The sequence below is a fragment of the Anomaloglossus baeobatrachus genome, chromosome 5 (assembly GCF_048569485.1).
Source record: "Anomaloglossus baeobatrachus isolate aAnoBae1 chromosome 5, aAnoBae1.hap1, whole genome shotgun sequence".
NCBI classification, from domain to species: Eukaryota; Metazoa; Chordata; class Amphibia; order Anura; family Aromobatidae; genus Anomaloglossus; species Anomaloglossus baeobatrachus.
In genome coordinates, this window is record NC_134357.1 from 535,755,182 (window position 1) to 535,771,131 (window position 15,950).

Consider the following 15,950-nt stretch of genomic DNA (forward strand, 5'->3'; position numbering starts at 1 on the left):
TTTCTGTGTTATTATGGTCTTTGTGATCACCTTTCTATATTTATAATGGACCACATATATATACATGTATATTTTGTGCTCCATTTCGGGTCTATGCCCGTTGCTCATTCTGAATTGCCATTTGCTCCTTCACCTGTATCCTTTGTCCTTTTTATTTATGTTTTTAACTGTTTTTAATCTGTCTCAACTTTTGTGCATCCCACCCTACTGTTCTGGCTCATTTATCGATTTATGCATGTTGCTTTGTAGGACCTAGAAAATGAATATATGCCCGCTGTCTGAGATCCACCATCTCTCCCAAACCACATGAACAACTAAAGATGGACTTTCCTATGCGATTCATTGTCATCTTATTGTTAAAAGCTATTATGTTATTTCATATTACGGAGAGACTTGTATACATTTGCCGTGGTATCCGGTTGTCTCGGTGCGATCGCATCTGGTGCCGCTCGTGGACGCATAGCTGGGGCCGTCTATACGTCGCGCGCATGCGCGGGAGCCTTGGTGACGCGTCCCCGCTCCCGCGCATGCGCGAAGATGACGTGACGGCCGTCATCTCGCGTTCTTTCGTCCGGCGCCAGGTGTGATTGCCGCGAGCGAGACTTCCGGGTCCGCGGCAATCACTGTGGCATATTTAACAGCCAGCGACAGGGGAGTGTGTGCACCTCTTGCCTCCTCCCTGATGAAGATTTAATATAAGCAATATCGAAACGTACGTAGGTCTTCCTGAGGCTGCAGTGACTGGCGGACCTTTCCCCCTTACGTGGTTGGACTGGTAATGGGCTCTTGTTGCATTGTGCTTCATGTGTGTGGGCTCTGACTGGGGCTTTGAAACCTTATTATGGCTACAAACTTTACAGTGCTATGTACTTTATCGGCAGCATGACCTGAGAGTGCTCTAGGCAGTATATCTTTTTAGTGCTTTTGCACATATAAGCTTGTTATGCCTGATTCAGATACACTCTGTGGTCTTGTGACAATTATGGAATTTTTCAGTAATCTTGTCCAATGATGTGCTGTTACTGTTTTTCTTTGTGGCCTGTATGTACTAATACCCAGGTGTCCTTTCTGCACCATCAAGCACGTGCTGTCCATATGTTGTATGTATCAACAATCAAATTCATGTACCATGCCCTAATGTAGGGGACAACCGCCATTTATGTTTTTACATGTTTTTAATGACTGCTTGGATTCCCCCCACCTGTGTTTAATAAAAACTTGTTATCTCTTTGCACCTTAAAAACTCGTTTTCTCTTTTTCTAATAAAGCTGAGTGTGTATATATGTGTGTGTAAATGTATGTATATGTATTGTGTGTATATGTCTGTATGTCCCCTAAAGGAATCCGCACCGTCACATTTACAATCACGATATTTTGCACAAACACCCCATTTAACTCAGGGAATGTCATAGACTATGTTTTGAAGGGAAAATTTAACCCCGTGCTATAGTTATCCGCCAAAAAACCTCCTTACATTAAAGTCAATGGAGCTGGAAGCTACAGGTCATTAATAAGAGCCGTGATTGGTTTCTATGGTCCAGGGCTGTGGAGTCGGTAAGCCAAACCTTCGACTCCGACTCCGACTCCGACTCCTCAAATTCTCTTGCACCGACTCCGACTCCGGCTCCGACTCCGGCTCCGGCTCCGACTCCGACTCCGACTCCTACATATATTGCTTAGTTAGGTGAAAAATTTATTGTAGTACATGAATATGTGTATGTGAACATCAGACATTTAATAATTTTTATGATACGATAATCAAGATATTTGGATAGAACATAAAATATATTTATTGGAATACAACTTTAGAACACAAAAAACTGTAATAAATTGTAAATATGTAATACACTATGTAATATACAGTAGATTACATATATATCTTGTGTGTGTATATACACTGTGTGTATATATATATATATATATATATATATATATATATATATATATATATTACATATTTACAATTTATTAGTTTTTTGTGTTCTAAAGTTGTATTCCAATAAATATTTTATGTTCTATCCAAATATCTTGATTATTGTATCATAAAAACAATTAACCTCATAACGACGGCCGTACGACTTAAAGCGGCGGCAAAACAGGGTACTTATTCTGTTCCGCCGCTTTAAAGCGGCGGCCCGAAAAAACCCTGTAGCGCCCCCCAGCGACCGAAAATCTCGGGGGTTTCAGCTACCGGGGGTAGCTGAGACCCCCCAGATTATGAATCGGGGTGTTTTTTTTGGACCCCGATCATGTGATCGGCGGTATACACTGTATACCGACGAACACATGAAAAAAAAAGAAATGGCCGGTAAAACTGATTTCTTTTTCATCTGACATGATCAAACATGTCAGATGATAAAGAAATCTAAACCCCTAGTGCCCCCAAAGCCCCCGGTACCGGAGAGTCCCCCCACCCCCACCCCTACCCCCACCGGACATCCAAAATGGCGCCGAAGCGCACAGAAAACTGCAGCCGCCGCCGGCTCTGCAGTCATTTCCCTCCGATCTGAAATGATCAAACATTTCAGATCGGAGGGAAATGTCCTCCCCCTGACCCCTCCTCCGGTACACCGGAGATCTCTGGTCCCCGGAGCCCCCTCCGGTCTCCAGAGCCGCCTCCCCCCTCCCCCCTCCGTAGCGTGGAAGATGGCGGCGCCGCGTGGCCGCATTCATTCTGCTCTTTCTGCCGCATGTGACACGTCACATGCGACAGAAAGGTGTCCCCAGGTCCCGCTAGGTCACCCCCCGTCACCCCCCCCCCCCCAGCCCCCGGTCATACGTTACCTGTCTGCTGGTGCTCCGGGCCCGCGATCGCCGCCTCCTTCTTCTTCTTCTTCTTCAATGCTGGCGGCGCATGCGCAGACAGCGGCTGTCAGCTGGATCCCTGCAAGCAGGGACCCTGACGTCGCTGCTGCACAGGCTCCACTGTGGACCGGGGGAGGGTGAGTGCGGTAATCTGCAGTCACACTCCTCACATGGAGAGACTGCTGTTCCAGAAAATGGGGGGTACGTTCTGTGAGCGTGCCCCTCATATTCTGGAATGAGGTTACTGCAGGTCACTCTGCCCTAGGTTGGACCGGGGCAGTGTGAGTGCAGTATTCTCAGATTACTGCACCCACACTGCTCATGGAGAGCTTGCTCTTCCAGAAAATGGGGGATACGTTCCCTGAACGTGCCCCCCATATTCTAGAAGGTCCAGAGTCGCCGAGGGACCTCCAAAATGGATTACAGCGACCGGAATTTCTTTATTTTCAATAAATTGGTAAAAGAGGAATGTTTCGGGGAGTTTTTTTTTCAAATAAATTTTTTTTTTGTCTTTTTTTTTCTATTACTTGACTGGGTTAGTAATGTCGGGTATCTGTTCAGATGCCGTGACATCACTAACCCCAGGACTTGATGCCAGGTGACATTACAGCTGGTATCAACCCCATATATTACCCCGTCTGCCACCGCACCAGGGCGCGGGATGAGCTGGGGCGAAGCGCCAGGATTGGCGCATCTAATGGATGCGCCACTTCTGGGGCGGCTGCGGCCTGCTATTTTTAGGCTGGGAAGAGTCCAATAACCATGGCTCTTCCCACCCTGAGAATACCAGACCCCAGCTGTCCGCTTCACCTTGGCTGGTGATCAAATTTGGGGGGACCCCACGTTTTTTTTTTTTTTAAAAAAACGCCTGGGGAGGCCTCCAAATTGATCACCAGCCAAGGTGAAGCTGTCAGCTGTGGTTTGCAGGCTACAGCTGTCTGCTTTACCCTAGCTGGCTATCAAAAATAGGGGGGACCCCACGTCGTTTATTTTAATTATTAATTTTTTGGGGGGCTAAATACAAGGCTAGGCACCCTTTACTGCAACATGAAAGGCACTAAAGGGCGCCAGCTTAGAATATGCAGGGGGTGGGACGTTATATATGTTTGACATCTATCCATTCATCCATTGTAGCATTTTAGGCTGTGCGCCCACAATCGGGATTTGCAGCGTTTTGGGCGCAGAGTGTTTTCCCTGTGTCCATAACGCTGCATTGTGCAGTAGAAGCACAGTGGAAGGATTTTTAGAAATCCCGTACCCAATGTGCTTCTTTTCTCCGCAGCAAACACTGACCTGTGGCGCAGCTTCCTGAGCCTCAGCATGTCAATTTATGCTGCGGAGAAAAGAGTGTTCTCTGCAGGTAGCATAGAGCTCCACAGCGGCCTGAACCCAAATCCTGGGCATGGGCAGCTGCGTTCTCCCGTGGACAACACTCACATCTCTGCAGGAAGGCTGGCACTGTGTACTGGACGCCGTGTCGCTGGATCATGGCCACATAGCCTAACAGTGAGACATTTGTTGCTACAGCAACATTTTTGTGAAGTACCTGTGGATTCAAAATGCTTACTATACTCCTGAATAAAATCCAGTTTCCAAAATGGGGTCACTTGTGGGGGGTTTCTGCTGTATAGGTACCCAAGGGGCCCTGCAAATGTGACATAGTGCCCGCAATTTATTTTAACTTTTCCAGAATTCAAATGGTGCTCCCTCCATTCCAAGCCCTCCCATTTATCCAAACAGAGGTTTTTGGCCCCATGTGGGGTATCCCTGTGCTCATAAGACATTGGATAACAACCTGTGGGGTCCACGGTTTGTTGTTGTCTCTTGAAAAAGTGAGAAATTTGATGCTAAAGCAACATTTTTGTGAAAAAAATGAAAATTTTCAATATGGCAACCTAAGCTTATCAAATTCTGTGAAGTACTCGTGGATTCAAACTGCTCAATATACACCTAGATAAAAGCCTTGAGGTGTCTTGTTTCCAGAATGGAGTCACTTGTGGGGGACGGCCACTGTTTAGGCACCTCAGGGGCTCTCCAAATGCAACCTGGCGTCCGCTATTGATTCCAGCCAATTTTGCAGTCAAATGGCACTCCTTCCCTTCCGAGCCCTGCCATGCGCCCAAACAGTTGATTTCCACCACATATAAGGTATCGCCAAACTCAGGAGAAATTGCACAATAAATGTTATGCTGAATTTTTTCCTTTTACTCTTGTAAAAAAAAAAGCTACCTGGTTGAAATAACAATTTTGTGGTAAAATTTTATTTTTTTTTTTTCATGGCTCAACGTTATAAACTTCTGTGAAGCACCTGGGGGTTCAGGGTACTCACCAAACATCTAGATAAATTCCTTGAGGGGCCTAGTTTCCAAAATGGGGTCACTTGTGCGGGGTTTCTGCTGTTTAGGTACCATAGGGGACCTCCAAATGCGACATGGTGCCTGCAATCTTTTTCAGCCAAATTTCCTTTCCAAAATTCAAATATTGCTCCTTTCGTTCCAAGCCCTCCCATTTGTCCAAACAAAGGTTTCAGACCACATGTGAGGTATCGCCGCGCTCATAAAAAAGTGGTTAACAAACCTTGAGGTCAAATTTTTGGAATTACTTCTTGAAAAAGTGAGAAAATTGATGCTAAAGCAACATTTTTGAGAAAATTATTAAAATTTTCAATATGACAACGTAACGTTAACAAAATCTGTGAAGTACCTGTGGATCTAAAATGCTCACTATACCCCTAGATAGAAGCCTTGAGGGGTCTAGTTTCCAAAATGGTGTCACTTGTGAGGGGTTTCTTCTATTTAGGTACCTTAGCGGACCTGTAAATGCAACATGGTGCCCGCAATCTATTTCAGCCAAATTTGCTTTCCAAAATTCAAATATTGCTCCTTCTGTTCCGAGCTCTCCCATTTGTCCAAACAGAGGTTTCTGACCACATGTGGGGTATCAGCGCGCTCATAAGAAAGTGGGGAACAAGTTTTGGGGTCCATTTTGTTGTGTTATTTCTTCTAAAAGTGAATAAATTTGGGTTAGAGCAACATTTTTAGGTAAAATTTAATTTTTGCTTTTTTTCATTCCACATTGCTTTTGTTCATGTGAAGCACCTGAAGGGTTAATAAACTTCTTGAATGTGGTTTTGAGTACTTTGGGGGGTGCAGTTTTTAGAATGGTGTCACTTTTGGGTATTTTCTGTCATCTAGGCCTATTGAAGTCACTTCAAATGTGATGTGGTCCCTAAAAAAATGGTTTTGTAAATTTTGATGTAAAAATGAGAAATTGCTGATAAACTTTGAACCCCTCTAACTTCCTAACAAAAAAAAATTTTGTTTCCAAAATTGTGCTGATGTAAAGTAGACAAGTGGGAAATGTTATTTATTAACTATTTTGTGTCACAGAAATCTCTGGTTTAACGGTATAAAAATTCAAAAGTTGAAAATTGCTAAATTTTCAAAATTTTTGCCAATATTCAATTTTTTTCATAAATAAACGCAAAAAATATTGTCCTAAATTTGGTACTAACATGAAGTCCAATATGTGACGAAAAAACAATCTCAGAATCACCGGGATCCGTTGAAGCGTTCCAGAGTTATAACCTCATGAAGTGACACTGGTCAGAATTGCAAAATTTGGTCTGGTCATTAAGGTGAAAATTAGCTCCGTCACTAAAGGGTTAAATGTCTGATGTTCACATTGTACTACAATAAATTTTTCACTTAAATATAAGCATTATACTAAATGTTATTATTTAGTAAAATATTCAGCACATTCTGCATTGCACTCCTGTCCCCAATTTATTATATATTTTAGGAGTCGGAGTCGGTGCATTTTATACCGACTCCGACTCCGACTCCACCAAAATGAGCTCCGACTCCGACTCCGACTCCACGACTCCGACTCCGACTCCACAGCCCTGCTATGGTCAACGAAGGACATTGTTAGTATAAGAAGCTTATGTGTAAGGTAATATGATATCAGTGGTGAGAGGGATAGAGACAGAGAAAAAGGGAAAGGGACAGAGACAGCCAGGGAAAGAGACAGACAGACTGCCAGGCAGGGAAAGAGACAGACAGTGACAGCCAGCCAGGGAAAGAGACAGACAGTGACAGCCAGCCAGGGAAAGAGACAGACAGTGACAGCCAGCCAGGGAAAGAGACAGACAGAGACTGCCAGCCAGGAAAAGAGACAGAGACTGCCAGGAAGGAAAAGAGACGGACTGCCAGGCAGGGAAAGACTGCTAGGCAGGGAAAGAGACAGACAGAGACTTTCAGGCAGGGAAAGAGACAGATAGACAGAGACTGCCAGGCAGGGAAAGAGACAGACAGAGACTGGCAGGCAGGGAAAGAGATAGACAGAGACAGACAGGGAAAGAGAGACAGACAGAATGCACATATACACGCAGCTCTACAACAGGCATATTTCCTTATACACACTATACATTACCTCATCTTGCAGCTCTTGATCGGTGCAGTGCAGGAGAGCAGACACTGGGAGCTGCACGGAGACTGCAGCAGCTGAATAACAGGACCTGCTAGTTCTCCGATCATGTGATCAGGCAAGGTCCTTCATCTCAGCCTCCGTTCTGTTCCAGTATATTTCCTCTCCTCCTTTGCACCCATCATCACATAGATCAGTGCAGGAAGAGAGAGGGCAGCTCTCTATGAGCGACCCGGGCCCCCTCACTCTCCTGATGGTGGCCCTGTCCCCTGGGGCCCAGTGAGCAGAGGAATAAAAGTGGAGGGGCCCGGGCTGTCAGCGGCCCCGCCCCCTCCTGGCTTCTGCTCACGGGGCCCCTACAGGAGTCATGATTGTAATACCTGAAGGGGCCCCCGTCCTGCCGATGTGCTGCAGGGCGAGCAGATGACCCAGCAGCTTAATGTTTCATGCGGATTATAATGGGGGCAATTTACTTTTCTGAGCATGGGCCCCATGGAGCCTCGGGCCCCGGGCGGTAGCCCAGATTGCCCTCATTATAATCCACCTATGACAGAAGCAAGGAACCTGAGGAATCGCCCATTTCATCCAAACCTGCTGATTTATAAGTTTACAAGCTCCCAGTTATGTAGATCTGAGACAGACAAAAAAAAATTCCATTCATGTCGTACACACACGGATCCGCTCCACACACGTCTCAGCTCCGCACACGTCTCAGCTCAGCACACACTGCTCCGCTCCGCACACGTCTCAGCTCCGTGCCCACACGTTTCAGCTCCGCGCCCACACGTCTCAGCTCCGCGCAGACACGTCTCAGCTCCGCGCACACACGTTATACACAAATGGCTTCGTTCCATTCATATCATACACACATGGCTCCACTCCACACACGACTCAGTTCCATAGTCCTCATACACAGGCGACTCCACTCCGAACACCTCGTACACACTCAGCTCTGCTCCGTACACCGCGTACATGTGACGCCCTGACAAAATCAGTTTGTCACAGGAGACTGAATCCATCTTCCAGATGCAGGATTCCCTCCTCCTTGTCCTACCAACACAACCCCACACAGGTACATACACCAGCCACAAAGCCTAGTCACCCCCCAAGGACAATAGGGACACACCAGTGGACGGGGCCAGGCAGATGGTGACGCCCACGTCGGGGTCCTGAGGTGTTCGGGGAGGGAACAAGTCAGAAAGAGTTGAGCAGTGGAAGTGAGAGGAGTGAAATGGTAGTCGGGGGTTGTAGCTCCCGGACTACCTGAGCTGACTAGGTGGCAGATGGCAGAGCAGGGCCACAGGCGACGAAGATCTGGTTGCAGGAGACTTTAAGTGGACTGGGACAGGGTTGTAGCCCGCCAGTGCCGACAGCGGGAATCCGGTCCGGAGGCCATGCACAGTCGGGGTACCTGGACCCCAGGGCGAGGACAGCTGCAAGCACCTTGTCAATTAGCAAGCAGGGGACAAGGTTCCAGATCTTGTCCCACGAGTAGCCCAGATAGAGCGAGACGGAAGCGGGGGATAGGGTGTCTGCAAGTGCCTTAAAAGATCCCAAGGCTCAGATCTCGCGGGCCACAACTCCCACAGCAAAGACACCGGGCGTGGACTTTTCCCATTCCATGCGGACTAGTCAACACACGAGACACAAAACTAGAGTGCAGGAGGAAGGACCCCTGTTCTGTTCACCGGTGTGCTGCGGGACCCGAGCACACCCCTCCGGACGCTACCAGTATCCGGCACTTGGTTTACTACTTGGACTTTGTGTGACTTATTTGAAAACTGTAAGTACACCAGTAACATCCGGTCCAGCCTGCGAACTGCGCCCCAGCACTGCACCCCACCTGCACCCGGGACTACACCTCCCCTACCCGTGGAGGGGATACCATCCTTCTGCCCCGTCCCACACAAAGGCAGCGGCGTGGTTACCAACCATCACCGCAATCCACGGGTGGCGTCACTGACAAACTCTCCCTGTAAATACTCCCTTTATACAGTTCTGGGTGACGGGCTGCTGCACGAGCCCCGGATCCGCCACTCGAGCCACAACCACGATCTCGGATCCGAGCGCCTCGGGTAGCCTCCCCTGCCGTGGTCTGCACACTCGCCCGCGACATACACACACTGCTCCGCTCCAAACACCTCGTACACACACTGCTCCGCTCCAAACACCTCGTACACACGCGGCTCCCCTCCGTACACCTCGTACAGACACGGCTCTGCTTCGTACACCTCGTACACACACGGCTCTGCTCTGTACACCTCGTACACACACGGCTCCGCTCTGTACACCTCGTACACATGGCTCCGCTCCGTACACCTCGTACACACGGCTCCGCTCCGTACACACACGGCTCTGCTCTGTACACCTCGTACACACACGGCTCCGCTCCGTACACCTCGTACACACACGGCTCTGCTCTGTACACCTCGTACACACACGGCTCCGCTCCGTACACCTCGTACGCACACGGCTCTGCTCTGTACACCTCGTACACACGCGGCTCCGCTCCGTACACCTCGTACACACACGGCTCTGCTCCGTACACCTCGTACACACACGGCGCCGCTCCGTACACCTTGTACACACACGGCTCCGCTCCGTACACCTCGTACGCACACGGCTCTGCTCTGTACACCTCGTACACACGCGGCTCCGCTCCGTACACCTCGTACACACACGGCTCCGCTCCGTACACCTCGTACACACGCGGCTCCGCTCCGTACACCTCGTACACACGCGGCTCTGCTCCGTACACTTCGTACACACAAGGCTCTGCTCCGTACACCTCGTACACACACGGCTCTGCTACATCCACACTGTAAACCCCTCCTGACCCCACACATAACCTTCCCCTCATCCAGCACCATGACACCCAGCACAGCAGAGTCCTGCATACACTGAGGAGCTGATCATGTGACCACTGACTCCTCCCCTCCATGTGACATCATCACAGGTCCTATAAGCACAGAGCAGCAATATATCTAGGATAGTTGCTAGAATGTACGGGCTCCTGACAGGTATGATGTAATGTCTGTCACATGATGGGGGCGTGTTCAAAATGCAGTCCGACTTTCCCAGACGGAATAAACATTGTTTTTCTAAGTCCATGTGGGCACAGAATTGATTATAATAGAAGTGGGGTGAGAGCTCCAGATGAAGGGGGGGTGCAGGGGGCGGAGCCTGCATGATTGTAGTGGAGAGGAGGAAACATCACCACGCCCGCAACCAAGCCGGCCACGCCCACGCAGACTAACCTGTCAGGAGCCCATACATTCTAGATTCAACCATATATCCAGTGTGCGGCTCTGCCGGAAGAGGTATGTGGAGATTCCCTGCTTTCACACTTGCGTTGTGCAGCATCCGTTGCCTTGAGGAATTACGGTAACCATTGCAGGAAACCGTTTATTCCTCATAGACTTTTATTAGCTACGGATAGCAACATATGGTCTTGCGTTGCATCCGCCCCGCGGCGCATCAGTTGTTTTGTCGCTGACCATCAGTGATCGTCGGTCGGAAGGAACGCTGAATGTAGTGTTTTCTGTTGCTGTAAAAAAAACTTACTCCGCAGGATTCCGTTGGGATCCGTTACGAGGCATAATGAATGTCTATGGTGCTGGATTCCGAAGCCATGTGTTTGGCGACGGATTCCAGTGCAGGATTCCGTCACGTTCTACTGAGCATGCTCAGCATGTCCAGCAGAACGTTCTAAATCGTTTAAAAGCACTCCTGGTCTCTCTCTCTCTGTCAATGTCGGTCTCTCTCTGTCAATGTCGGTCTCTCTCTGTCAATGTCGGTCGGTCTCTCCCTCTCACACTGAAGTAATGTGTGCGGTGATGATGAGAGCAGTAGTGCCGGTGTGTGTGCGGTGATGATGAGAGCAGTAGTGTCGGTGTGTGTGCGGTGATGATGGGTGCGGTAGTGCCGGTGTGTGTGCGGTGATGATGGGTGCGGTAGTGCCGGGGTGTGTGCGGTGATGATGGGTGCGGAAGTGCCGGGGTGTGTGCGGTGATGAGTGCGGTAGTTCCTGTGTGTGTGCAGTGATGATGATGGGGGCGGTAGTGCCTGCGTGTGTGCAGTGATGATGATGGGGGCGGTAGTGCCGGGGTGTGTGCGATGATGATGGGTGCGGAAGTGCCGGGGTGTGTGCGGTGATGATGGGTGCGGAAGTGCCGGTGTGTGTGCGGTGATGATGGGTGCGGTAGTGCCGGGGTGTGTGCGGTGATGATGGGTGCGGAAGTGCCAGGGTGTGTGCGGTGATGAGTGCGGTAGTTCCTGTGTGTGTGCAGTGATGATGATGGGGGCGGTAGTGCCTGCGTGTGTGCAGTGATGATGATGGGGGCGGTAGTGCCGGGGTGTGTGCGGTGATGATGGGGGCGGTAGTGCCGGGGTGTGTGCGATGATGATGGGGGCGGTAGTGCTGGGGTGTGTGCGATGATGATGGGGGCGGTAGTGCCGGTGTGTGCGGTGATGATGGGGGTGGTAGTGCTGGTGTGTGTGGTGGTGATGAGTGCGGTAGTGCTGGGGTGTGTGTGGTGATGATGGGGGCTCTCTCTCTCGGCTTAATGCCACGCGTTATTTCACTGGAATCCGTGGCCTTTATATCACACTATTTACAACGCATCCGTCACATGCGTCACACAACGCATTGTGACGGATGCCGTTCAACACAAGTGTTAAAGTAGCCTTACTGGGGCAGGGGACATTAACCCCTTCAGCTCTGAGACTATTCGAGTGGGTTCTTTTTTTTGCCACTGTCTAAAGGCTGCTTTACACGGTACGACCGATTGAGCAATTTCACAATCGATCGTACCCGCCCCCATCCTTTTTGCGTCACTGGCAAATTACTGCCCGTGGCGCACAAAGTCGGTAACCCCCGTCACACGTACTTACCTCTCGTGAGACCTCGCTGTGGGCGGCGAACGTCCACTTCCTGGAGTGGGAGGGACGTTCGGCGTCACAGCGAAGTCACACGGCCGCCGGCCAATGGAAGCGGAGGGGCGGAGATAAGCGGGACGTAAACATCCCACCCACCTCCTTCCTTCACATAGCCGGCGGCGGTTGCGTGACGCAGGTGAGCTGCTGTTCATCGTTCCCGGGGTGTCACACGGAGCGGCGTGTGCTACCCCGGAAACGATGAACAACTAAATTAAACGATATTATGGAACCTACTGAGCAGTACACGACTCACGATTTGTGAGCGATACTGCGTCGCTAGGAGGTGTCACACAGGCCGGCATCGCCAGCGATGCCGGATGTGCGTCACAAAAACCGTGACCCCGACGATCTATCGCACGATAGATTGTCTGGTGTAAAGCAGCCTTAGGGCTGCTTCTCACTTGCGAGTTTCTCGCAGTAGAGCACTGCGAGAAAAACTCGCATTGGAATCGGGCACATGTTAGTGAATGATTCAGCTCTCATCTGCGATTTTTTTCTCAGTCCAAATCGGACTGAGAAAAAAAATCGCAGCATGCTGCCTTTTTGCGAGTTTCTACTGCGAGTCTCTTCAATGCAAGTCTATGGGAGCGTGTAAAAAATCGGATGTCACGGGACGGCACTCACACCATCCTAGTGACGTCCGATTTTCTAAATAAATTTCTCGCATGTTTCCTAAAACACTGGAAACGAGTGATGTCTCACAATGTCTGTCAATCACTATTCTCTGTCAGTCGGTCTCTCCCTCTCGGTCTCTATTCTCTCTCTGTCGGTCCGTCACTATCTCTGTCCCTCTCTCACAGTCTGTCGGTCATTTTCCCCTCCTCTCTCATATACTCACCGATCCCCGGCGCGGCGCTGCACGGCATTCACACTGCTGCGGCGGCTTTCACTATTTTGAAAAAGCCGGACGCTCGTTAAACAATTTCGTATTCCCTGCTTTCCCCGCCCACAGGCGCCTATGATTGGTTGCAGTGAGACACGCCTCCACGCTGAGTGACAGGTGTCTCACTGCACCCAATCACAGCAGCCGGTGGGCGGGTCTACACTGTGCAGTGAAATAAATAAATAAATAATTTTAAAAAAATGGCGTGCGGTCCCCCCCAATTTTAATACCAGCCAGATAAAGCCATACGGCTGAAGGCTGGTATTCTCAGGATGGGGAGCTCCACGTTATGGGGAGCCCCCCAGCCTAACAATATCAGCCAACAGCCGCCCAGAATTGCCGCATACATTATATGCGACAGTTCTGGGACTGTACCCGGCTCTTCCCGATTTACCCTGGTGCGTTGGCAAATCGGGGTAATAAGGAGTTAATGGCAGCCCATAGCTGCCACTAAATCCTAGATTAATCATGTCAGGCATCTCCCCGAGATACCTTCCATGATTAATCTGTAAGTTACAGTAAATAAAAACACACACCCGAAAAAATCATTTATTAGAAATAAAAAACACAAATTCCCTCATTACCAATTTAATAAGCTCGAAAAAGCCCTCCATGTCCGGCGTAATCCAGGATGTTCCAGCGTCGCTTCCAGCTTTGCTGCATGGAGGTGACAGGAGCTGCAGCAGACACCGCCGCTCCTGTCACCTCCAAGCAGCAACTGAGGTGAGTAGCGCGATCTGCTGAGGTGTCACTGAGGTTAATCGCGGCCACTGCTGGATCCAGTGACAGCGGGTAACCTCAGTGACAGCTCAGCTGATTGCGCTATTGCCTTCATTAGCTGCGTGGAGCTGACAGGAGCGGCGGTGTCTGCTGCAGCTCCGGTCACCTCCATGCAGCAAAGCTGGAAGCGACGCTGGAGGTCCGTGGATTACGCCGGACATGGAGGGCTTTTTGGGGCTGATTAAATTGGTGATGAGGGAATTTGTTTGTGTTTTTTATTTCTAATAAATGATTTTTTCATGTGTGTGTTTATTTACTGTAACTTACAGATTAATCATGGAGGGTGTCTCATAGACGCCTGACATGATTAATCTAGGATTTAGTGGCAGCTATGGGCTGCCATTAACTCCTTATTACCCCGGTTTGCCAACGCACCAGGGCAAATCGGGAAGAGCCGTGTACAGTCCCAGAACTGTCGCATATAATGTATGCGGCAATTCTGGGCGGCTGCTGACTGATATTGTTAGGCTGGGGGGCTCCCCATAACGTGGAGCTCCCCATCCTGAGAATACCAGCCTTCAGCCGTATGGCTTTATCTGGCTGGTATTAAAATTGGGGGGGACCGCACGCCATTTTTTAAAATTATTTATTTATTTATTTCACTGCACAGTATAGACCCGCCCACCGGCTGCTGTGATTGGTTGCAGTGAGACACCTGTCACTCAGCGTGGGGGTGTGTCTCACTGCAACCAATCATAGGCGCCTGTGGGCGGGGAAAGCAGGGAATACGAGATTGTTTAATGAGCGGCCGGCTTTTTCAAAATAGTAAAAGCCGCCGGAGCAGTGTGAATGCCGTGCAGCGCGGCGCCGGGGATCGGTGAGTATGAGAGAGGGCAGCTAACTTCAGTCACTCGGGGGATTAGTAGTCACCGGTGAGCCCTTGACTGGTTACCGCTAATCAGGACGCGGCACAGACAGAGCCGTAGCATGACAATGAAGTCGGGTGAAGTTCACCCGAGTTCATTCTGATTGTTCGGCTCTGTCTGTGTCTGCTGTCATCGGCCATTCAGCTCTGCTACATGGCTGTCTGTGTCTGCTGTCAGCGGCCATGTAACAGTGCTGAATGGCAGATGACATAGTAAAAAATACGCATTACACACGCATTACACACGCTAGTAAAATCATTAATTTATTCAGAAAAAGCATCGCACTTGCGTTGCACTCGGACCTAACGTGAACTAAAATCAGCCGAGTTTTTATCAGCCCAGTCGGACCGATTTTACTCGCATAGATGTGTTTCCAGCCTTAAGAATCAGAATGCTTTATTCTTTTCCTCTGATAGATACTCTGAAAACCAGGCAGTGAGGAAGCTCTAATTGCTCTCCTGGTATGCAGCTGCTTTCTTGGCCTCCTCACAGTGTAATGTTCCCTCAGTACCGCCATCCCTCCCCCCACACACACAGTACCGCCATCCCCCCCAAACAGTGTAATGTTCTCACAGTACTACCATCCCCCCACGCTGTAGAATGTTCCCACAGTACTGCCATCCCCCCACACACAGTGTAATGTTCCCTCAGTACTGCCATCCCCCCCCACACAGTGTAATGTTCCCACAGTACCACCATCCCCCCACACGCAGTATAATGTTCCCTCAGTACCACCATCCCCCCCTACACAGTATAATGTTCCCTCAGTACCACCATCCCCCCTACACAGTATAATGTTCCCACAGTACCACCATCCCCCCACACACAGTATAATGTTCCCATATTAGCGCCATCCCCCCACACACAGTGTAATGTTCCCTCAGTGCTGCCATCCCCCACACACAGTGTAGTGTTCCCACAGTACCTCCATCACCCCTCGCACATTATAATGTTCTCACAGTACCGCCATCCCCCACACACAGTGTAATGTTCCCTCAGTACCGCCATCCCCCCACACACAGTATAATGTTCCCACAGTACCGCCATCCCCCCACACATAGTATAATGGTCCTACAGTACCGCCATCACCCCTCACATAGTATAATGTTTCGTCAGTATCGCCATCCCCCCACACACAGTTTAATTTCCCCTCAGTTACCACCATCCCCCCTCCACACAGTGTAATGTTCCCTCAGTACCGCCATCCCCCCGCCATCCCCCCCACACACAGTATAATGTTCCCACAGTAC

General features: G+C 49.7%; 1 protein-coding gene across 1 annotated transcript in view; it reads left to right on the forward strand.

Annotated features, from left to right (window-relative positions):
* The window catches only part of LOC142312926 (uncharacterized), a 130,151-nt gene that overhangs the window by 102,283 nt on the left and 11,918 nt on the right, over window positions 1-15,950 (forward strand).